The sequence below is a fragment of the Ahaetulla prasina genome, chromosome 7 (assembly GCF_028640845.1).
Source record: "Ahaetulla prasina isolate Xishuangbanna chromosome 7, ASM2864084v1, whole genome shotgun sequence".
NCBI classification, from domain to species: domain Eukaryota; kingdom Metazoa; phylum Chordata; class Lepidosauria; order Squamata; family Colubridae; genus Ahaetulla; species Ahaetulla prasina.
In genome coordinates this window covers 65,164,688-65,190,003 of record NC_080545.1, presented here as the reverse complement: position 1 = coordinate 65,190,003, position 25,316 = coordinate 65,164,688, and the positions used below count along the sequence as shown (strand labels likewise).

Sequence of the window (25,316 nt, the reverse complement as noted above, 5' to 3'; positions counted from 1 at the left end):
GGCTAATTAATAGATACACATGGAAGATATTATATTTTTTAAAACATGTAAGACCTCTTTTATTATTATTCAAATTCCTTGAATGCACAACTAAACCTGCTCTAGAGCCCAAATACCCGACTACTCAAGAATAAGTTTTAACATTATCTATCTTTGTCATATGTTTGCTAAAACTTAGTTGTTATTCGTCATGAAAAAAAAACTTTAGGAATTAAATTTCTTGATTTGTAAGTATATGTTTTATTTTTAAGAATCCCAAAATATTCCTGGATTATCTATCTGCAACGTAACTATCTGGATAGGGTATGGGTTAGGGAACCAAATAAAATCTAACAAGTAAAATTTTCCTTCCCCCACTCCCCTTCCTTTCCTCTTCTTCAATTTTAAATGGTAGAGATAATGGGGGTAAATTGAAATACACCAAATCAAGAAATGAAATAGTATACTAAATGGAAAAAATCCCAGTCCCCATAAAAGCTTCAACTTCAAACCTCCAGCAAAAATGGTAAAAATGATTATGCAAAAGTAGAAAATGCTGTGCTATTACTGTACTACAATTTCAAGTTCATTTTGGAACAAAACTTATTGCAATATAGTTTAATGCAGTTTAATAAAAATTAGATGATACCCTTTAACCAGTACTTGCACCCTATAATATTAAACAAGTACTCCGTAATATTGACCACACTGACTTCTATTGTTTGTTTGGGATGATCCATTCTCAAAATATAAGTTTATGTCATCATTCTCATACCATTTCATATCTCTCTGATAGCACTGTTTTGGACATATCATATCAGCAAACAGATCTAGTGCATCATCTACATATGCAAAAGAAAAAACCCTCCATAGTACAAAAACAATAAATAATTGTAACTGGTAAAAAAACTGAACAAAAATAAACATCAAAGTATTTATTTTACAGTAAGTTTCATCCTTAAGATAAATTACTTATTAAAATCTCCATCATGTTGCTGCCCTTACACCCACACATCCAACACATTAACATCTTTAACATTAAAAAATTTATCTACAAATCTAGTTACATACATTAATATATTATTTCAAAAAGATGTCAATAATTTACAGGATCAAATCTTGAGTCAATGACTCATATTTTTTACACTGACAACCAAGAAAATCACATGGCAATTCTTTGGGGTGTAGACTCGAAATAAAAACCTTTGATGAATCAATTTTAAACTTAAATCCACTGAAACCAATTTAATTATTTTTAAGGCCAGCAATCACTATATAATATTCAATTTTTTAAAGCAGAAACTGTAAATGTTGTTATATCAACTCTGGAATTATTCTTTAGTTTTTGATAGAAATATAATACAGATTAAGGTTTAATCAAACTTAACTCCATCAAAAACAAAAGTACTTTGACTCCATCAAAAACAAAAGTACTTCAGGTTTCTTGGAAGCAACCAAAACATCTGGTCCATATTGAGCAGACAAAACATGCCTGAGTTGATACCACTATTATGAAATAAGTAGGCCAAATTTTAATGGGAATGTGGCAAATATGAAATCCAAGTTTCCCATTCCTTCACATACAGGTAGTCCTCAACTGTCCAAAGTTAAGAGCCTCAGAAAGATTGTTTTACCACCTGACTGACATAAAACATCACACGCCCATCATATGACTGCAGTTCAGATGCTTGGTAATTGGCTTACATTTACAACTGGTTGCTAAGTGATCTGTGATCATCAGAAAGTCAATGGGGAAGCCAGAAGGGAAGGTTGCAAACAGAGAGAATGAAGGGGAGCTGAAATCCCTTGGTGAGCTCCAGAAGCCAAAATAATGAAGATTTCAGCTCCATTCCTGCAGTCCCATGAAGGATTTCCCTTCCGTGCATGGAAGAAATCCTTTGATGGGCTGCAGGAATGTTGAGAGTGAAAGGGCTGTCTGCCAGGATGATTTCAGATTCACATGAAACTGAAAACCTCCAAGCAAGCAGCCTTTCACTCCATCCTCTTAACAATCTGAGAGATTGCTTAACAACTGCAATTGGGAGTTCTGCGATTAAGGTCATTGCGCGAAGCACTTACATGGGTATCTCATTAATGATCACTTCCCTCAATAACTGAGATTCCAGTCCCAACTGTGGTCATAAGTCCAATACTATCTAAAACAATAAAAATAATTTACACACTACACAGTTATGTAGTAACTAAAACATCAGAGAAAATATCTTAAAAGTACTGCAATGAACAAAAGTGATCTGGTAAACAGGAGTTCACACTACACGGGTAAAACCCAGAAAATACAGATATATTATTATGCAGATGAAAAATTACAAATATAAAATATTCAGCAACATATATTTTCTAGGAAAATTTAAGAGGTGGCTATGAACTAACCTCAGAGACAGTCTGGCATAGTGATTAGGGCTGCAGGCTAGAAATCAGGAGACTAGGAGTTTTAGTCCTGCCATAGGCACAAAGCCAGCTGAGAGTGACCTTTACCCAGTCATTCTCTCTCAACCCTAGGAAGCAATCAATGACAAACTATTTCTGAAACCTTGCCAAGAAAATTGCAGGGATTTGTCCAAGCAGTCAGCAGGAATCAACAAGTCAAAGCACACCTATACACAAAAACAGAATCAACCTCATGTTACAATAAAGACCACCTCCAGCTAACTGCAGCAAATATGCATTTTATCATTTTCTACATATACGTTGAACAGCAACAGTCTCACAACAATTACTTCTCAACCTCCTCTGTTTTGAAATCTCTAGTTTTAAGCTAGGTACTTAGCCTCTCGGTGATGATAGCAACAATATTTCTGATAGGAACAGGCTTTCCATAACAGTGGGGTCAAAATACGTAACTAATATTGCCACTGGGAATCAAGGTGGTTTATAGCTACTGTATGAACTGATTCTTAGTCCTGCTCTCTCTGCTAATTCTTTATCTAGAACAAAGACAAATCTTAACAGGTTTCAGTCTAGCTAACCTATTAAGGTTTGTCTTTGTTCTAGATAAAGAAACTAGGGATAGGCAACATGGAAGTAATGGATACCTCTCAATGTGGAAAAAGAGTAAACTACTGATAATGATAGTGATTCAATCCCTCACTCCTCAGGAGGCCACCCTCCCCAGGTCAACAAGAGTTCTGTAATGCCTGCCTCCTTTACAAATTGCTTCTGGACCTTAGTGGATTCACAGACTTTCTTACTTAAATGGAAAACGTGAATCATATTATATTGCTTTAGGTTACTCAAAATCCAAAAAGGAAATAAAAAATAATTTTTGGAAAATCATATGTGCTACAGGAGAGATCAGGAATTTGGCAAATGATTTGACTAAATGAAAAAGTACCAAGCAAACTGCTGAAGACATCATCATGCAAGATCAAGTAGTCAGTTCCACAAAAACTGCAGCATTAGATACAAAATACATGGCATTTATAGTAATATTCTGCTTTTCATTAAGAAATTCAAGTTCAATTATGGCAAAAAAACTCTGCAGCAAAAACAATTACTACCAATCTGCTTTCCTTTGAGGATCTGTATACTGCACGAGTCAAAAAGAGGGCTGTGAAAATATCTACAAATATCCTGGACATAAATTGTTTCAACTTCTACCCTCAAAAGGACACTATAGAGCACTGCACACCAGAACTAGACACAAGGACAGTTCTTTCCCGAATGCCATCACTCTGCTTAACAATTAATTCCCACAACACTGACAAATAATTTACTAAGACTGTATTACTATTATTCTTCTCTTCCTTACTAGTATCTATTTCCACTTTCTACAGAATAAAATACATTCATCAAGAATAAAATGATACAACGCTTAGTGATAGTCAAGGTTACTAATAAGCTATCAAATCATACTAGAAAACAAAAACAATATGTTGAAAGATACAAGAAACATGGTAATAGTAATATAGTAATAACCATGTTTCTTATATCTTTCAATTTATATTGTTTTTGTTTTCTAGTATGATTTGATAGCTTATTAGTAACCTTGACTATCACTAAGTGTTGTTATCTTTTTATTTTTGATGAATGTATTTTATTCTCTTCATGTACACTGAGAGCATATGCACCAAAGACAAATTCCTTGTGTGTCCAATCACACTTGGTCAAAAAAGAATAAAGAATTCTAACACAGCTTCATGGCTAAACAGAAACTGAAGCCACACTTTGCTTGATAGTTTACCATTTTGAATTATGTTCTCAATTATATAACTACAGTACCTACAACTGAAGTGTCATATTACTTCACCAAAGGGAGTATATATTTTTAAAATTTTATAAAGTGGAATAATAATAATAATAGCAGCCATGATGGTGCAGTGGTTAGAATGCAGTATTGCAGGCTAATTCTACTGACTGCCAGCAGTTTGATCCTCACTGGCTCAAGGTTGACTCAGCCTTCCATCCTTCCGAGGTTGGTAAAATGAGGACCCAGATTGTTGGGGGCAATATGCTAACTCTGTAGATCACTTAGAGAGGCTATGAAGCAGTATATAAACCTAAGTGCTATTGCTATTAAATCTCACAAAAAACTGCTTATACATACATCTACCACCGAAAAGCTATTTTACCATTCATGAAAACTCATCCATCCGTATCACTCTATTTTCTGCTATATCAACACTAAATCATTAAATCTTTGACATGACTCATGTCTTGTGCACTCATCTTGTGCAGACTGAGGGTAGTGTCAAAAATCATGGGATATATTATTAATTCAAACAATGCAGATTGGTGTGAAAAAAACATCAGATCTGTGATTATAATGGTTCAGCTAGGCAACTAAATGTGAGGGGTAAACTATTTTGGAAGTTAGTATTTTTAAATAAGCAGTAAATGCCATTATAAAAACATCCACAAGTATTTTTTATAGAAGTACACACAAGTGCTTAATTTACAACTTGTGTATAAGACTAGAGCTACTGCCTTAGGGAAAAAAATATTAGGAAAAGTAATGAGACTCAACTATTGAAAGAAACACTGTTTTACTCTTCTTCCTCCCACATCCAGCCTTTGAATCCCTTCATTATACTTTCCTCTCAGACCCCTTTCTTCTTCTCGAGATGCACATACGTAAGGAACCAAGCACGGAAGTATGACAGGGAACTGAAAGGTCTGTAAAGGAACTCCCGAGGGGCGGATTTAGCTGAAATAAAGGACTTTCTGCCGTCTCCCCACTTCCGATCCACTCTAGGTCTTCCCTCTCTTAGTAGCCCGCGTTCCTGGTCCAGGCATCTATACAGGTTGGGGGAAGGAGACCCAGATGCTGCGGCCCAGAAACTGCCTGGCACCGTCTCCTTCTCCCACCCCGCCCCTTCCACCAAGGCCCGCAGGACGGCTTTAAACGTATGGAAGTCATTACCCAAGCCTCGTTCTCCTCCCCGCTCCCCCCCCACAGAGGGGAGCGCGGAGTGGACAAGATTTTTTTCAGTGGCGCGTGGGGCAGCAGGAATCTGCTTCTGTCCGGAAGCGGCTCCGCAGTAACAGACCGAAGATTTCTCTCTCCATTCTCCCCTCACAGAGACACACACGCAGGAAATAACACAGGGTCAGCTGACAAAGCCGGGCCAATGACGAAGGGGCGAGAGAGCGCGCGCAAAAGGGAGGAGTGCAAGACAGCGGGCGCCGCGGGTGGAGTGTGCGTGCGTGCGTGCGTGCGTGCCTCCCTCCCTCAAAGGCGCATAAAAAAATGAGTAGCAGGCGCCGCCCTCTAGATCAAGTCTTTAAAGAGGCAGCGCCGGATAAGAGCACCTCGATCGGTAATGGGAAAGCAAGCTTACGGTACACAAGTGGTGGATTGTGAGGAAACGCTGTGAAAACGGCATTTTGTCGCCTCTATGGACACATTAACGGTGTAATGCGTTTCATTTTCCATTCAGCGCAGAATTACTTGAAAGCAAAACTTTGAACTACGGCTTTGGAGAATGAAACTGCAAGTATGGATTGCAATTATATGGCTGAAATTGCTACTTCCCACTCAATAACTTCACACCACCAAGAAGTGGTAAACAGAACACTAAAATGTGTGGTTCATCCAACCTATATTTGAAACCGCAGGAAGGTAAACTTTGGAATCTGTTGGATGCCCTCAGAAGTGGCCAAGTAAGGTACTACAGTATTCTTTTGCTAAATCCAACATATATGCAAATATAGAAGATAACACTGGACAGTTACACTGAAAAAGGCTGGTGCAGAAATGGACATGGTCCTGGAGGCCACTCATATGTCCAAGTTTCTATTATGCAAACATTTATTGTGAACATTAGTTATTATTGATGCACCAAGTGTACTGTCTTCCCTAAGATCTAAACTTAGAACTTTGTTCATAATGGTAGCTTTTCAATTGGAAAGTTGATGTACAAGTTGTAGGGGACCTGTATTAAGAATTACAAAGGAATCAGGTAACATCTTTTTGGCAGATAAAAATATATATAGTTAGTCCTTGACTGAGGACCATAATGGAGTATGGACTTTCCATTGTAAGTCATGATGGTCATAAATTGAGGCACCCATGTGACTGACCTGATTTTACAACCTGTTTTATAGTAGTAGTTAACACCACATTGGTAAAGAGAATGTGCCAAACATTAAATGGTCATTAAGTCAGTCAATGCATTCCTATGAGCATTTTTTGCTGGAAATGTAAATTAACACATGACCATGAAATGCATCAATTGGCTGTAAAAGACAACCAGTTGCTAAGCATCCATGTGACTGCACGTGGGATGGTGTCTCTCTATTGGCACTCCAGAACTAGTACCTTCTGAGGGTCCGCTTTAATCTCAAACCATAGTTAACTGATTGGTCATTAAGTGATGACTATCTGTATTATAGTACCTATGATAAAAATACATTTTGCTGAAGTCCTATTTTGAAACTATTTTGAGAAGATACAGGAATTTTACTGAGACAAAGCAGCCTTTCATTCTCTCCACTGTTTAAGAAAGGACTGCAGAAAACATTCTACCATCAGAATCTTTATTCCATTTTTTATATTTGCATTGTAATCCTACAATTATTCATAGTAGTAAACTTTATAGGACTTGATCTCATGGTACACTGCATATGTTATACAGCAAGCGTGTCAAACTCGTGATGACACTTCATGTGAAGTATCATGACTTTCTCCCGCTTTATTAAACTGGGGATGGGCATGGCCAGCACGTGACGCATCCGGCCTGCGGGCTGCAAGTTTGACACTTCTTTTATAGTGTCTTTTGTTTAAACAGCACAAATGGAAAAACAGGCCTAATAAACCAACATCTTAAATTCTCGAGTTATCAGGTTTGCTAATAACTTAGTTCATATAATACATTCCCCAAAATATGTACTAAAGACCAAATATGATTATATAAAATAATGATTGTTAGTATAATTGATCCAAATATCTCCAAAAGAATAATAAAATCAGAATTTCCTTAAGATCAGAAGGACCAGTAATATCTGTGTAGGCCCTGTAATAGTTCATGAATTTGGATCACTCAATAACAACAATATGGGTAATCAAGACTTAAAAGGCTAATCACAACCTAGTACTTGTGTTGCATCATGTGTGGAGTAAATTATAGTAAATATGCTGCTGAGAGGGGTTTTTTTTTGCTTTTATTTTTTGCAAGTTTTAGAACTGGATAAGTTCTTTGAGCTTTGTTTTAGGAATTTATTTCTGGCATTTTTTTATGTTTTCAGGAATGTGTTTATTATGAGTAAGTTTAGCTTGAAGAAGAACTGCAAGTCATTTGTAACTTCATTGTCAGAATGTGAAGGTTATAAAACAATAAAATATTACTTTATCTACTGTTTTAGCAATTTCATACAAAGGAGAGGTGTATCACGACACACTATACTTTACACTTTGTAACTGTGGGATAATGTGCAGAAGGGATGATGCTACATTTTTTTCCATCCTAATTTCCTTTCTTCTTAATCACATGATTTGTTTTGGGGTAACAAATACCACTAGATATCAGCTATCCGTGAACCAAAAAAAAAAAAAAAAAGCACAAGTTGAAATGAGAAGCTTTCTCTTCTCCAACAGATGCCAGAACAGCAATAATTTTTCCACCCAAGATTTATAGTTAGCTGGCAAAAACTGTCCCCAGTATGGCAGAAGAGGGCAGTAAGTCAATAAATCTCCATTATCTAAATCATTAGAAGCATCCCTAGTTGGCAGTATAGAAAAATGCTACTATTGTGACTACCTCATCTTTTTATATTGCCTCTTTTAAAGATGTGCTCAATTACAGAATGTTTTATGGAAATATTTTTATGCAAACATTGCTTTGGAGATTCAATTTTTTTAAAAAAAAGCATAAGTAATCAAGTCATGGTCACCTTAAATATAATTTTAGAGCAGAGTAACTCCATCAGGGAGATTGGGGAAAAGGTTTTGTCAATCTGTGACAAGAAAATAAACACAAACTGAGCAGCAGCTCACATTAGCTTATGACTTAATAAACTTGGTTAGTCTTAAAGGTGCTACCAGACTTCATGTTTATTTCATTCGGTGAGGAACACAGAAAAGAAGAAATTATCTCTTGTAAGTGAGAAATTCATAGCAGCTGAACAATCAGCTTTCTCCTGAAATCATACCAGAACTGAATAGCAACCCACGAACACTGGTAGTAGTCTAAATTTTAAAAAATCAAGTGATATAAATAGTATATTGGAACAACTGCTTAAAGCAAAAGATATTTGGTAATAATATTTCCATTCACATCCGCAATACATTATTATTTATTTTAAAAAGCTATATGCCAATCATTTTTATTAATGATCTAGGCAACCTAAAAAACACATACAATACAAATTATTAAAAACTCTAAAGGTATGAATAAAATGAATACAGGTAGTCCTCGATTTACAACAGTTCATTTAGTGACCATTCAAAAGTTACAATGGCACTGAAAAAAGTGATTTATGACCATTTTTCACATTTAAGACCATTGTAGCATCCTTATGGTCACATAATTGAAATTCAGATGCTTGCCAGCTGGTTCATGTTTATGACGGTTGCAGTGTCCTGAGGTCATGTGATCAGCTTTTGCGATCTTCTGACAAGCAAAGTCAACAGGGAAGCCAGATTCACTTAATAGCCGTGTGACTAACTTAACAATTGCAATGATACACTTAACAACAGTGGCAAGAAAAGTCGTAAAATGGGCAAAAGGCACTTAACAAATATTTCACTTAGCAACATACATTTTGGGCTCAACTGTGCTGGCAAGTCAAGGGCTACCTGTACTTTCAGGCCTCTGCTAAACTGTAACAAGGGTAGGTACTGCCGTGTTCAATAATCAGGGCTTGTAACAAAAGTGAAGTTATTGATGTTCAGTGCATTTCTCTCTTTCTCTCTCATCTCTTTATATATTTACTCATTTAGTTTATAGAGTGAGTGTAAGCCCATCTCAAATGCCAGACTATGGGCAGCTAACAACGATTTAAAATGAAACATTGTATTTTACAATAAATCAGTAAATAACATATATGGCAATCCAGATAAAAAAAACACCCAACACATAATTAACACATGATAAGCCCTTAACCACACATTTGGGACACCAGAGCCTTATGAAAGGCCAGAAGGATCAGAGCAAGTGTAAACTGAGGGAACTGATGTTTCAGATGGAAGGTGCCATGAAAAAAAAAAGGCTCTTTTCCTGGGTCCCATTTTCATCCTATACTTAAATGTAACACTTCTGTCCTCGTCCCCCTCCCCCACTGTTAGTTTGATAATTTATATGTGAATTATATCAATTGGGCAAGAATTGAACCATTCATGTGGGATTTAAGCCAGTGGTTCAGAGATACAACTAATATTGTCAACCGATTATGGGAGAAAACACAACTAGTTTCTTTTAAGAGCAATTTGAGCTGTTGATTCACAAATTGAAATGTGAAAATATTTCAGTTGAAAATATGGATTATCATGAAAATATGGATTATCAACTACATCAGATAAAATAACAGTAGCAGGATCCTCTAATGGAGCTCTTTCCATTATTTAAAGCCAATCTATTATTAGATTTTTAAAAGCTTTTGTTAGTCTGCCTTATACTATACACTGTTTGACAGTATAGTAACAGTATCTCATAACTTGCTATTTGGAAATAGCTGTATAATTATATTCTGAAGGATTAGCTGATCACTTGGATGCATTTGGAATATATAATAAGGGAAGTGCTTTTATTACTGATATTTAAAGTTCTGCTTAAAGATTGGACATTTTACAGGCAATATTTGAAGGGCACAAACTATATATGTTTTCCAATAATAAAAGTCTACTGTAGTCATTTAGTTGTCTTTTAGCATGACTCTGAATTTTAGTTAGTACGTGATCAAATATAGCATCCACATGGGGCAATTCCCTTTATAAACTAGGATTATAATTCAAAATTCTTACTAGGTGTCACACCAAAAATAAGAACATAAATTTTGCCCAACTCCTGAATCTGGGTAGCTCACAACACACTAAATAATATTTTAAAAAAACAGAGAAACAACAACCAACAAACCAGACTCAAGACAAAAGAAATGAAGAGCAAAATAGCAAATTCCAAAACATCTTACCAACAACTTAACATCCATCAAAGGAGCACCAACCATCCTAAACAAAGGTCTGGGAGAACAGTTAAGCTACGAGGGGTCCTGCCTTATTTTTGAGATAGTAAAAGTGAAGGATTGTGGGGGGAGGTATCTTCAGACTTGTAACATTCTTTTAATGTAACCTTACAATAAAGATAGAGCTAGTATTTCTGGTTTTGCTCTTTGTCTGGACTCTGTAAGGCTAAAATCAGTTTGAGAGAAGAGATCACATAGACATACAAAGCATGCTCCTAACTGCGTACCTGGACCAGTTAAAGCTTCCAAATGGTCTCCAAAATCAACTTCATGTAGTATGCATTACAATAGCTGAGCAGTTGATTTCACCCATGTAGATGTTGAATAGAAGGGGGCAGAGTTGAATCCTATGGCACCACACAGAGAAGGGGGCTAGGGAATAACCTCTTCCCAAACCAATACAACTGGAACTGGCCCTGAAAGAAGTCAACCACTGTAAAACAGTGCTTCCCATTCCCAACTCCAGAAGCTGATCCAGATAGATACCATGGTTGATGGTAAGAAAAGCAAAAGCCACAGATCAAGATGCACCACCTCCATCCTGACTCCACCCCAGCTTATCTACAAGCAAAACCAAGACTTATTTGTACTAAATACCTGCCTGAAATGGGCCCAGGTAATCTGCTACCTCCAACATTCTCTGTAGTCCACTCCAATTACTTTCTCAACAATGTTCCCCAAAAGGAGAAGATTGAACACAGGGCAGTAGTTACCTAAAACGGTTGGGTCCAATGACAGCCACTTGAGAAGAGACATTATTATCACCTCTTTATGGCTGAAGGCACCAACCCCCCACTCCAACACCCCCCCCACAGCAGTTACCACAGTATGGAACCAAATACAGATTAACTCCCTAGATACTTTTGCAATTCAGATTTCAAAAGTCATAAGTCACTTTTTTCAGTGCTGTTGTAACTTCGAATAGTCACTAAATGAACTGTTGTAAGTCAAGAACTATCTGTAATGGTTAGATAACAGAGGAAAGAGAAAAGTTTTCTAAATAGACCTCAGAGCTATATGACTTCAATCCTCAAGTTCAGCCTCCAGAATTCCTCCATATGTTAATTTTTAATCAACTGTTACTTAGAGAACAAATTAATTTAATCATTGTAATTTTAATTAATTTATTTTGGCTTAGTCCATACATTTTCTAATATGACTTGTGGAATATCACTCAAATATCACGTGATTTTCCACTCCATTAAAAAAAAAAACTAGGCTTAGAAATGTTGCAAATATACTTTTCTCCCTCAGAATTAACAAATAAAAAACATTTCAGAGCCTACATAACAATTTCTGAAAGTTCCTCACCTCAAAAATAATATCAGCATGATTGTGATTTTTCAGCCACAATAGTTGGGAAAAAAAGCCTTCAAAAGGAATTTTAGAGCTGAGGCTCATTTTTTTTTCTTTAACTGGAATATCAAAATCTCAGGAAATCAATAGATCTGTCAATCAAGGTCTATTATTTGTGCATGTGTACATTAGAAATAGTGTGTGTGTGTGTGTGTGTGTGTGTGTGTGAGTGAGTGAGTATGTGTCCATACAGATGTGAATATTGCTAAGGAGAATGTAAATTGGAAAAATATGTGGGGCATACATGCATGCATATATGTATGTATAATGAAGGAAAGAGGACTAACAAATGGTTTTAGGGAAAGCATATTTTAGGAAGACGGAAGAAAAAAACATAAAACGGAATAGCATTCTGAGTCAGTCTTTTCTGCTTTGTATTTCAAATCAACTGTTCTGATCATCCAGACAAACTGGGGAGGGGAGAAATGCTGCTATATGACAATCATCAATTTTTGTGGCAAAACTAGGAGTGTCAGTCTTTCAAGAGATCAATCGTCCTATTAAATTTAATAAATGCTGCCATCTAGAGATCATTCAGATTAATTTTCTGCAGTCAAGCCTTGTATGCACACAGACAAAGTTCAACAATAGCAATCCTGACTCCTGGACAACACATACAGACACATTCAGACACACATACTAAATCAAAAGCATATTGCAACCCAATTGGAAAGGGAGACCGGCCACTTGCTCATATTAAGACACACTAAAGCTATAATCCCACACTTCTGAAAACATATTTTGCACTCAGGGAAGGGTATCACCTGGAACTCTCCTTCAAATTGCTCTTGGCACTCTGTTAAGGGGCCCACCATACACAGTTTTGTAAGGAGAGAAAAAAGCCCTGCAAAAGGGAAACTTGTATAAGTTTTCTTTCTCCTACGAGGACTCTCTGCAGTGCATCTTCTTGAGTAAGAGCAAAGGAAGAGAAAGGACAGGGATGCTGCAAGTGCAAGTAGTCCTCGAGATACAATTGTAATGGAGCCTGTCATGTCACAATGGCTGCTAAGTGAAGTCTCTCACTTAACAAACATCCCACTCCTGCTCTCCCCCCAATGCAATTGTTAAATGAACTTGGGGGTCATAAACTGGGAGGTTGCACAGCAGAAGGAAAGCTTCCAAAAGCTGTAGAAAATTTTTCCAGTGCTGTGCAAACCACATTAAGACAGCAAAATGGAGCAGTCTACCCTTCGGCTGCACAGCACAATTCCAAAATCTCACCATACAGCAAAGTGATAAAGCAACCCATTTTAGTGCTATGGAAGACTTCAGTGCTCCTCAAAAATTAAGTGAGGAGGAGTGTGTGGGACCAGGTAGGGGTTGGAATCAGAACCAGTCCGGGAGGGGGGGATAGGTGCAGGGAGGTTCTACAGCATCCCTGCGGTCAGCTGTAAGGGCGAATTAATCTGGTGGTACTGCTGCAGCAACCATAAATTCAAGACTGGTGGTAAGTAGCTTTTAGGGGATCTGTCATAACTTAAAACTGCCATTAAGCAATCTATTAAAAGCCAAGGCCCATCTATAATCCAAATGCCTGCTAAAGGCAATAATTATGAAATACTTTAATAAACTAATGTTCTCATATGTGATAGCCTGTTAGAAGAGACATCAAGTAGTTAATAAAATAAGGACTAACTAAAATAATTTGGCTGTTCTGCCTGTCCACCTCTAGGAAAGTGATTGATGCCAGTTTTCCTAATGGTAGGTAACACTGGGTATGGTTGGAAAAAATAACAGGGAATAACCCAATTGCTGCCCTGAAACATCCTCTCTCCTTCTCCCCACACCTTAATTTGAAGACACAAACACTCCTCGGCTATATTGCGTAAGTATGGGTAGTCTTCAACTTATGACTGGTTGCTTTGAAATTACTCCCTGAAGCTCCCTGTGGATACTTTCAATTGAATTCTGAAGTTCTGATGGTCATCCCTGATGTCATATGACTGCACTTTGGACACTTGATGACCATGCCACTTTTACAGCCGTTTGCAGCATCTCAAAGTGACATGAACTTGTTTTTGATCTTTTTGCTGAAAACTAGCATTTACTTCAGGGTTTATTTTGCAAAACTGGCCCATAGTGACCATGGTGTTTTCTTAACTATTGCCACAAAAATAATCATAAGATTGGATTAGTTATGTGGGTGATCAGTTTATGCCTGTGGTGGGCAGGTTCCATTATGGTTGTAAGTTGAGAATTACATGTATACAATACCAAACTATGGGGGCAGCACAATTTATGTGGCTATACTCTCTTTCTAACTCAGAGGTTGGGAGAAAAATACATTAGCATGGCTATGAAGAAGAGCTCTATGCCTGTAAAAAAGTAACTGAACTTTTAAGATTTAAAATCTCCTAATAAAATAAACAGGTAACTCCATGAGTTTTTCCAACCTTGTCGTCTCCAATGACTTAAATGAAATAGGTTGTGACTAAATTTACATCTATCATGTAGACTTGAACAGTTGTAGTCATAGAATTTATATTAACTGAAACATTTTGCTTCCTAACAAAGCTTCATAACATTGTGGAAAAGGCCTAGCTGTTTTCAACATGCACTTAAAGTGATACAATGCTCTGTTTTGTAACTCTATTACAATAGCTAGGAACGCAAAATGCTACTGTTTAACTGGGCCTGCAAGAGCAAAGCATTTTGTTTACAGTTACAACATTATTACTGGAAGAGAACTCCAAACTTCTTTCTACTTCTCCATATGATTAATTAAAGGGAAGATGGGTTCATACATTGTGCTATTAGGTTTGTTTGATTTTGGCCCAGTCCGTTGGAGAAATTCAGCCACTAATTTGAAAGCTATGGTTAATTCAGGCCAATTGTGGAAATGCTCTGGGTAGAAACATCAAGTCAGAAAAATAAGCTAACACTTGGGAGTGTACGATTGTCCCCTAATCAAGATGCTCAGTAAGATCTGGTAATGAAGAAGGAAATTGGAGAAGAATCCCAAAAATCATGAGTTGTAATTCTGGAGATTTCAATTACCCACATATTGACTGGGTGAATATGGTTTAAACCATGACAAGTAAAATTCTAATGATATTATAAATGACTACACTGGATCATTTGGTTATAGGATATTTATATGTAGTCCATCCAATTGAGAATAGTAACCATGATGCAATAAAATTAATATACAAAGAAGCAATAACTTCTACACAAGTTCCACATAATTATTATTTGACTTTAAAAAAAGGGAACTTCTCAACATCAGGAACACTCTGAAAAAGAAAATCAAAGGAAAGGTTGAAAGTGCAAGCTCATTCCATAATCTTTGCTGTGGTTTAAAACCACAATAATAAAGGCTTTTTTTTTTTTTTTTTTAGGAAAATGACTCCAAAGTCCAAAAAGAGGTCTGCATGGTTTACCAGCATTGTAAACGAAGCTGTTAGGGCCAAGAAAGCATTAAGAAAGTGTGGCAGAGGTGCTTTTCAAAAGGCAGCTGGACTTTCTTGGTTTTTTTTCCTTGAAAGTATTTCACTCCAATCCAAGAAGCTGAGAAATGAAGAAGCTTCTTGTAAGAGAAGTGAAACGTTTTCAAGGAAAAAAACCAAAAAAGTCCGGTTACCTTTTGAAAAGCACCTTTGTGACAATCATGACTTGGATGATTGACCATATACATTAAGAAAGTAGAAATCCTGGTCTAATGAACACAAAAGGAAACAAACTCTGGCCAAATAAATGCACAGTCAGCAAGGGAGGCAAAAAAAAATAAATCCAATGAGCATATTACCTAAATTCTGAAGATGGATAATAAAAGATTCTTCAAATACATTAGAAGCAGGAAACTAGCCAGGGAGATCATTGGTCTTCTGGAAGAAGGAGTCAAGGGTACGTTAAGAGGAGAAAACCAAATTGCAGAGAAGCTGAATGAATTCCTTGTTTCTGTCTTCACAGGAGAAAAATTGGGGCAGATCCCCAAGACATATAATGGTGACAAGAGAAGTAGTACTAAATCTTATTGAGAAAACTGAACCTCAACCAATCACCAGGCCCTGATGGCATCCAGCCATCAGACTGTGTATCTCCTAACTAGAATAGGTAATTAGGTAGACTGCCTCTACCCTCAGCCTTTGAAGATGAAGACTGGTAGGTGAGAGGCATAACTCCAATTTAAGAATGGCTCACAGGGAGATCCAGGAAATTACAGGGCTGTCAGTTTAAGAATAAAGAATAAAGAATAAATGGGGAATAAAGTGGAAACTGTTATAAAAAAGATTTGGAGACCCAGGCCTTGCTCTGACATACTTGATATGGCTGCATTAAGGGAAAATTCTAACTAATCTACCAGAACCTTTTAACAGTAATTTTATTGAAAATTACCATTACAACAATACAAATATAAAATAGAAGACTAAAAAGAAAACATATAAGGTACAGAAAAAAGAAAGTAAAACAGAAAATAATAAAGAAAAACAAAAGACATAAATTATTTCCCACTTCATAACAAGTATAAACATTTTAGTAACTTATTACTTCCTCTTAAAATGCAACAAATTATGCCCTCTTCCCATATCCCATCCCTTATCTATACACAGATCATTAAAGCTTTGTCATTTCAGTCCTGATGTCAGCAAACTCCATTAAAGCTACATCTGTTTTAACCATGATCAAATAAACCAATCTTATATTCCTTCCTTTTACCTATAACAATATTTAACTTTCAAATAATGTCCTAGAACTTAAATTTTCATTTTTTCTTTGTCCCTTCTGACAAAATTCTTAAAACTTTTAATCATCTCTTTTGTAAATCCAATATAGGAAATTAACATTCTCTTTGTTGGGCATATTTTAAATACATTATTTAATACATTTGCTTGGGTGTGGGGTGGGGAGAAGGAGGAAGAAAGCCAGGCTTCATGGGAATGAGGGGGCCTTGGTGCTCTGGGATCTTGTTTTTTTTTTCTTGCAGACCTTCAATTACCCAAAGTAGGTAACATAATCAATGCTAGTAAAGAGTAAGGTTTGATCTCAGTTTATATTTCCTGTGCATTTTATATTATCTACTAACTGAAATTGGTTGGATACTATACAATCAATTAAAATATGAAGTGCAAAATTATGAAAATATAATAGAAAGGAAAACTAATACAAACAGCATATGGTAAAAGTAAAATCCAGAAATTAAAATAAGATACAATAAAAATAAAACTGACACTACATAAAGAGTAGAAAGCTCTAAAAGCATTAAACTCACCTAAAATGTTTTAAAATGGAACAATTTTAAAAAGTCTTTATTAGCACCTAAACCAGATTGCAACGTAGGCACAATGCAAGCTATTGTGGGACAAATATGATATATTTTGTAAGCAAGTAATCCTGGTTAGAATCCTCCAATTCATTATCTAGGGTCCATACTTAGCAAAGTGCGCATGTGTGAGAAGAATCAGGCTCTTTACAGATTTCTAGAGGGAAATGTTTAAAATCTGAAAGGATAAATAACATTTAAGTTACAATATATATTATCATAGAAAATTTACATCTCCATCTTTCTGCTGTAACGATGCAGAAAGATTCAGATGACAATGCACTGACTCAGTATGATAGTATCAAGTACTATATTATGATGGCTCCACTTCTGGACTAAAATATTCAGATGACCCATAATTCAGAATCACTGTTTTCATTACCCTACAATGCCTCTTGCTTGTCATTCATACATTTGGAATTAAAATTAGACTCAGTTTGGAAGTAACTTCCAGGCAAGTCTGAGATCCACATAGGACCTCTGTTTGTAATCCACTATAATTAAAACTATTATCTGGAGTTAAGGTTTTGCAATGAATATTATTTGCCCTTAAAAACCAGGTCAATGGTGGCAACGCTGCCTTTCTGCATCAATCTTCAATACACTAGCAAAATTGCAGGAAATATTAAAGGAAGAATAAGTGGCAGAGTAAAAGGACAGGGAAAAATCAATTATCCTATAGGATCTCACTTCAATCTAGTTAAGACCAAAGTCATCCCAAGCTGCTGCTGCTACCCCCCCTTTTTTTTTTTTGGCCTGTTACCAGGAAGCAAACAAAAGGACATTCTGAATATTATGATGGTAAAGCACAAAATATTCAATCAATATTCACTCATCAATGAGAATCAATGTTTTAAGAAGGAAGCAAGACTATTTTTTATCAATAAACGCCTTCCTAGATGTGAAGAGAGGACAGGGTCCTCTTCAGGAGAGCACCCTTCACTTAAATACTACCCTTTTAAACCCTCCCTCCTCCGGAGCCATGCATTTAACAAATGCGGAGAGATAAAAGAACGTTCCGCATCCTTCCGCCTTGCGCTCCCTCTCCGTCTTTCTCAAGCAAAGCACAAAATGGAAATAGAAAATGATGGTTCTGGGCAGCCCAAAAAGTACCCACCCCCCCCGCGCGCTGTGTCGCTTAAATGCCTCTAGTTTGATTCTCTTATACGAGCCAGATTATAACAGAAGCCACCTATTTGCTACCCCTGCAAAACCAAATTTCTTCTTGTTACAAATTGACAAAAAACGGAGCTAAAAACGAGGAAAAGGAGGATGGGGCGAAAGCTTAGGCAAAGGCACCCGCCGGCAGGGGAGGGAAACCGAATGTTGCTTGGCGGCGACGGGCGGTTGCTGCTGCTGCTGCATCCGCATTGCTATTATGATGTCGTCAGTCAAAAGATGGAGAACGAGATGTGTTTTTTTTTTTTTCGCCAAAGAATCACCCCCCCCCAATCGTCAACCCCTCTCCCCCGGACCCGAAGCCTTGAAGAATACGACCCCTTCTCTTTCCCCGTGCTCTCTTTGCTCTGGGCAAATTGCTGCCACCCGGCCCTAAGTAGCCTGCAAAGCAAAAGTAAAACAGAAAATACGACATCAACCTAAGAGGCGCCCGAGCGCAATAACCCATTTGTGTCACATGCGCAAAGCCGCAAGACAGACTGCAGCGAGCAGCTGCGGCCTTTTGAAACGGACAAGGAGGAGGCTCGTCGCGGCCAGCCCAATAGGACGCCAGCTGCCTGCTTCTGAGAAATGGTCTGAAGCGGCTCGCTCGCCTGCCATCGCTCACTGCCTCCTTCCCCCTCCGCGCACTCTCTCTCTCTCTCTCACACACACACACACAAACACAGTACAGCCGATGGCACCGTACAGCCAGAGCGTCACTGGGTGACACGCGCGCACACACACACACATTACCCCCAGCAGCACCACCCCCTCCCCCACGTGCGCGTGGTCTGCAAAATCTGGCCTCTGCGGGGCAACTGGAACTTCCAACCAGAAGCCGAATGTAAAGCCAGTTCTACTGTACCTGTTTTCAGACATCATTCTCGGCTGTTTTTCCTGCTGCTTCTCCCCACCCGATTTATCTCAGCTACTGGATTTACAACGAAGAGGGTGAGGGCAAGGGAAGAGGTGCTTTTTTTTTTCTCCCCTCTCTTCTAAACCGTCTTGCACCTTCTGTTTGAGACTGCAAGTGAAGTCACAAGACTGATTCTGTGACATCACATGAAGTCTACAAACACTGGATTGTGACTTCACTGCAGGATGGAGCAGGGAGGATTTTTTAAAAAAGGAAAGGGGAGGGGGAAAAGCTCTTATTCAAACACATATCTGCAAGAGTAACAAAGGATCACAAGAAATGCTAGCAAAATATGTCAATGTAAATAAAACACACAAAACATACACACTAGAAACCAATTTAATTATGAAAAAAACAGTAATTAAAATGGATTAAGGGTGAAAAACTCCCAAAGTCATCATAATTAAGGAAAACATTTTTCTGTGCCTGTATGTCTCCTCCCATCTTCAAGAGTAAACCCAGATTAGCAGTCAACATCAGTAAACGTTGAGGGGCAGGAAGAATTGGACAAAGGGAGAGAATTAGAGAAGGTATTAAAATCAGAACATGTTAGAATAGTTACTGTAACAATTGCTGTAACTGCACAGAGCATATAAATGACAATAAAAGGGGCTGATTTTTTGAAGGTCAAAGATACCAGAAAACCAATCTGCTGTTACAAGGACGGCTAAAAGTCATATACATACCAAGATTCTGAATTCCAAGGCTCAGATCTATCTGTGGAATGTGTGTTACCATCAAAAAAGGCTGCAAAGAGATTTGTCCTCAATAGAAGAGGTAGAAGAACTGAGCCAAGGAAAATAATAAAGCAAACAGCTTCAACTTGCTATTTACTAAGTGACATTCTTGTATTGGCTAACAAGCAAGTGGCACTGATGCCAAGAGGAAAATATAGACAACAGCATTTTCCACTAATATTTAATAGCTCCATAGAACATGGATGTACAAATTATTTCAGGCTAAGGGCAGCCCTTAATCCTTGAGTGGTGTACACTTTTTCAAGTACACGTGATACAAGCAAGAAGAAAAGCTAAATTAAGGTAATTATTTCTTGTTAATTTAAGACATGTTGCCTTCTGTCACACTAAATGTAAAGCAGTAGCTTTGGGGAAGTGCAGAGGCCAGCACTATAGAACAGAAGGTCATACTCAGTATAAACTTTCAGTGCAAGATAAGAGAAAATAAGAGGGGAGGACAGAGAAAGGAAGGCAGTGTGTGTGCGTGGGGAGAGGGTTGCAAAGTTTTTCCAAATACACAGGGACAGAATTTTTTTTTAAAAAGAGGACTATTAAACAGTAATCTATAGACTTCTCTCATTTTCTGTCAGTTTAAAAACGCTCAGCAGAATGCCTGGATTTTTATGAATCCTTCAATTAGACTTTTCATTTTAGCATATTTTTAAACATCACCTGTTTTCTTACATATGCCCTTCAATTAACTTCACTGCTATTCAGTGAATAGAAGCAATTTGATTAAGGTGAAGTATCAATTAGTGTGGTCTGGCAACATGCAAAGCCATTTGGTCTGGCTTAACATATCATCTGAACCTGTCTCGCCACTCGGACTATGATCAAAGTAGACTTCTTTAATTACAGTCCATGTTATTTACTTTAAATTATCTCACCTTAATCACAATCTGATATGCAATCCAATTTAGATAGGAAATGGTTGACTCTCCTTTCTGACCTTCCAACATAGACATAATAACAGGAGAGGCCATAAAGTATGGCCTCCCTGCTACTCTGGCTTTCTTTTCATTCCCTATGGAAGATATTTAATCAAACAAAAACTGTGCTACATGTCAGCAAAGTCTCCATCCCCAATTTGGCTGCTATGTATCTTACTTTTTTCATTCACCCAAACAAAACTGTGCTACATGTCAGCAAAGTCTCCATCCCCAATTTGGCTGCTATGTATCTTACTTTTTCATTCACCCAAACAAAAACTGTGCTACATGTCAGCAAAGTCTCCATCCCCAATTTGGCTGCTATGTATCTTACTTTTTTCATTCACCCAAACAAAACTTTACAAAGTGATTAGGACAGGCAAATTTAAAATGAAAACATTATAATGCTGTTTGTTACATTATTTGGTAGGCTTTCTTTAAGGAAATTCTTTATGACTAATGCCAAGCCATGCTCAGCATATTCAATTTCTCATGTGTATCTGTGTGTATAAGTTCTCAAGATCTAACCAGACAAATTACAGCACCCAAACGCCTTCTTGAAAATTACTATTTTTTAATTTATTTGTAATACTAAAATACAGTACAGAAAATACTCGTTTATTTCAGGCTTCCAGGCTAATCACATAAACAGCATTTAGCATAAGCAAACAAATCCCCATCTTCTTTACTAGCCCACAAAGACATTAGAAGAGAGGCCGGAATATGCAACTTGATTTATAGCTGTATTCTTTAAAATTCTTTAGGCTAGAAAAAGACTGCAAATTGTGGATTATAACCACAATTGAGCCCAAAATTTATGTTGTTAAGTGAAAAATTTGTTAAGTGAGTTTTGCCCCATTTTACGACTTTTCTTGCCACATTGCTGAAAACAATCAGTTTTCAGCAAATAAACCAGCAAACATGTGGAAAACTCTTAAAAATATCACCGGCTATGGCAAACCTCCCTCCCAGGCTGAAGGAAATCAACAACTGGCAGATGACCTGAATGTGTTTTACTGCAGGTTTGAAAGGAAACTACAACCACCTATCTCCATAACCCTTATCTCAGACACATCAACAACAGCCAAGCCTCCTACAACTGACCCCATCCCATTGGGTTCACAACCTCTAGTGATCACAGAAAAGGCAGTGCAGGACCTATTTCACAGACAAAAGCCAGGAAAAGCTCCAGGCCCAGACAAGATAACTCCTTCTTGCTTAAAAGTCTGTGCTGACCAATTGGCCCCCATCTTCACCCATATCTTCAACAAATCACTAGAGATGTGCTATGTTCCTTCTTGCTTCAAACACTCTACCTTCATCCCAGTGCCAAAGAAGCCCACCATCAAGGAACTGAATGACTACAGACCAGTTGCTTTAACATCTGTAGTCATGAAAACCTTTGAAAGGCTAGTGCTGTCCCACTTGAAAACCATCACGGATCCGCTGTTAGACCCCTTGCAATTTGCATACCGAGCAAATAGATCAACAGATGATGCTGTTAATATGGCTCTGCACTACATCCTACAACATCTTGAATCTCCAAAGACCTATGCAAGGGTTCTCTTTGTAGACTTTAGTTCAGCATTCAATACCATCATTCCAGACACTCTTCTAACTAAGCTAAACCAGCTACAGGTACCTGAACAGACTTATAAGTGGATCACAAGCTTCCTAACAAACAGGAAGCAGCAGGTGAAGCTAAGCGGGATCACATCAGATACCTGTACAATTAGCACAGGGCCCCCCCCAAGGCTGTGTGCTCTCCCCACTTCTCTCTGTATACCAATGACTGCATCTCCAACGATCCATCTGTTAAACTACTGAAGTTCGCAGATGACACAACAGTGATTAGTCTCATTCAAGACAATGACAAATCCGCATATAGACGAGAGGTCGAACGACTAGCCTTGTGGTGCGACCGTAACAATCAGGAACTAAACACACTCAAAACTGTGGTAGATTTTAGGAGAAACCCTTCCATACTTCCACCTCTCACAATACTTGACAACACAGTATCAACGGTAGAAACCTTCAAATTTCTAGGTTCTATCATATCACGAGATCTAAAATGGACAGTTAACATCAAAAACATCATCAAAAAAGGACAACAAAGACTGTTCTTTCTGTGCCAACTCAGAAAGCTCAAACTGCCCAAGGAGCTACTGATGCAGTTCTACACAGGAATTATTGAGTCTGTCATTTGCACCTCTATAACTGTCTGGTTTGGTTCTGCAACCCAACAAGAAAGACACAGACTTCAGAGGATAATTAGAACTGCAGAAAAAATAATTGCTACCAACCTGCCTTCCATTGAAGACTTGTATACTGCACGAATCAAGAAGAGGGCTGTGAAAATATTCACAGATCCCTCACATCCTGGACATAAACTGTTTCAACTCCTACCATCAAAACGACACTATAGAGCATTGCACACCAGAACAACTAGACACAAGAACAGTTTTTTCCCGAAGGCCATCACTCTGGTAAACAAATAATTCCCTCAACAATGTCAAACTATTTACTAAATCTACACTACTATTAATCTTCTCATCGTTTTCATCACCAATCTCTTTCCACTTATGACTGTATGACTGTAACTTTTTGTTGCTATCATTAAGGGTTAAATTGCAACCTATGACCATCATTTCTAAATGTTGTACCTTTGATGAAGGTATTTTTTTTCTTTTTCTTTTCTTTTATGTACACTGAGAGCATATGCACCAAAACAAATTCCTTGTGTGTCCAATCACACTTGGCCAATAAATTCTATTTGTTAAGTGAATCATTGCAGTTGTTAAATTAGTAACACAGTTGAGTGAATCTGGTTTCCCCACTGACTTTGCTTGTTAGAAGGTTGTGAAAGCTGATCATATGACTCTGGGACACTGAAACCGTCATAAATGTAAGACAGTTGTCAAACATCCAAATGTAAATCACATGACCTTGGGGATACTGCAATGGTCATGTGTGAAAAATGGTCATAAGTCACATTTTTCAGTGCCATTGTAACTTCCAACAGTCACTAAATGAACTGTTGCAAGTCGAGCACTACCTGTAATCAAGAGGTAAAAAACATGTATGACAATCCAAATTGAGTTTTTTCTCTGCCTTCAAGAGGCACACATTTGCTACCATATCATAGTACCTATTAAAGTATAGTTATATGTGCAATTATAACTAAAGTCACCTTCTTACTTTAGGGCTTTAAGGGCTTTAATTATGCTTATCTGGGAATCTTTCATGGCTAAGCAGAGATCCTCTCCCCCACCCCCACCTCAAAATTGTGGGCAGTAAGCCACTTCCTTTAAAACCATGCTGATCTTCTTGTCATCTAAGAACTCTTTTAGCATACCTAAGAAAGTGCAAATCTTCAGTAGCAAAATTACTGCATAGTTTGCTAACTATCATCATGTTTTCTAAATTGCTTTCTTGCCAGCTCATCAGGTCATTCATTTGTTTCCTCCCATGCATGAGGACTCTATACATTTGGAAGATCCTAATCTGCTTCAGGTCAGTGCTTTTCCAGATGAGTTTATCACCCTCCAAATGCAAGCTTGTGTGCCTGGAAGATTGTGTAACAGGTAGATGATGCTTAGCTGCTCCTTAAGTTACCAAATCCATATGTTGAATGTGTGTTGTGGGTAATAAAGTAGTCTGGTCACTCACTTTGGGAGTGCTGTCCTTAACATTCTGCATAAACCCTGGTGCAGCCCCCAAGCCAGAGGAAGTTGCACACAGCTGAGATATATTATTTTTTATTTAGGAATATTGCTGTAATGTCAAAGAACAGAGCCTCATTTGTTTGTTTAATTCAATTTGTATGGCCACCGATCTCATACCAATGACTCTGGGCAGTGAACAATAATAAAAACAATAAAAACAGTCAAAACACAATGCAAAAAAGAAATTAAATACAAATAGCAACCAAGAAACGTTATAATCTGTTGGTGTCGATATAACCAGGAAATGGTAGCATTCACACACTCAGACCCAGGCACATAGCCAGGTCTTTCAAAGTCTTCTGAAAGTTCAGCAGAGTTGGGAGCATCCTAATTTCTGGAGAGAAAATGTTCCAGAGGGCAGGGACTATAGCAAAGAAAATACATTTCCAGACAACATTCTTTAGCTGATGGGACCCAGTGTACAGCCATTCTGCCGGACCAGATTGGCCAGGTAAAAGCAGCTGGAAGAAGACAGTCCCTCAGGTAACATTTACTATCCTAATTCTCTCAGGTATAGAATTATTGTTGCCCCCTCTTATTGAGTGATACTGATATTGGGTCTGCTGTTCTACTTATTTAAATGCTAAGCCTTTGAGTCCTTCCAAGACTCAAACAGTC

At 37.7% G+C, this 25,316-nt stretch overlaps 1 protein-coding gene across 7 annotated transcripts in view; it reads right to left on the bottom strand.

The window, feature by feature from the left end:
• Positions 1–25,316, bottom strand: part of TCF20 (transcription factor 20) — a 192,608-nt gene that overhangs the window by 35,618 nt on the left and 131,674 nt on the right. For 3 of the 7 annotated variants that reach the window (XM_058191630.1, XM_058191637.1, XM_058191636.1), the window contains exon 1: positions 5,360–5,551. The exons of 3 other annotated variants lie outside the window; for them this stretch is intronic. The gene's annotated coding sequence lies outside the window, so the exon portion shown is untranslated. Of the gene's footprint in view, positions 1–5,359; positions 5,552–19,256; positions 19,419–25,316 lie in introns of those variants that run through there. One more of the 7 variants, XM_058191631.1, reaches the window with a different exon arrangement.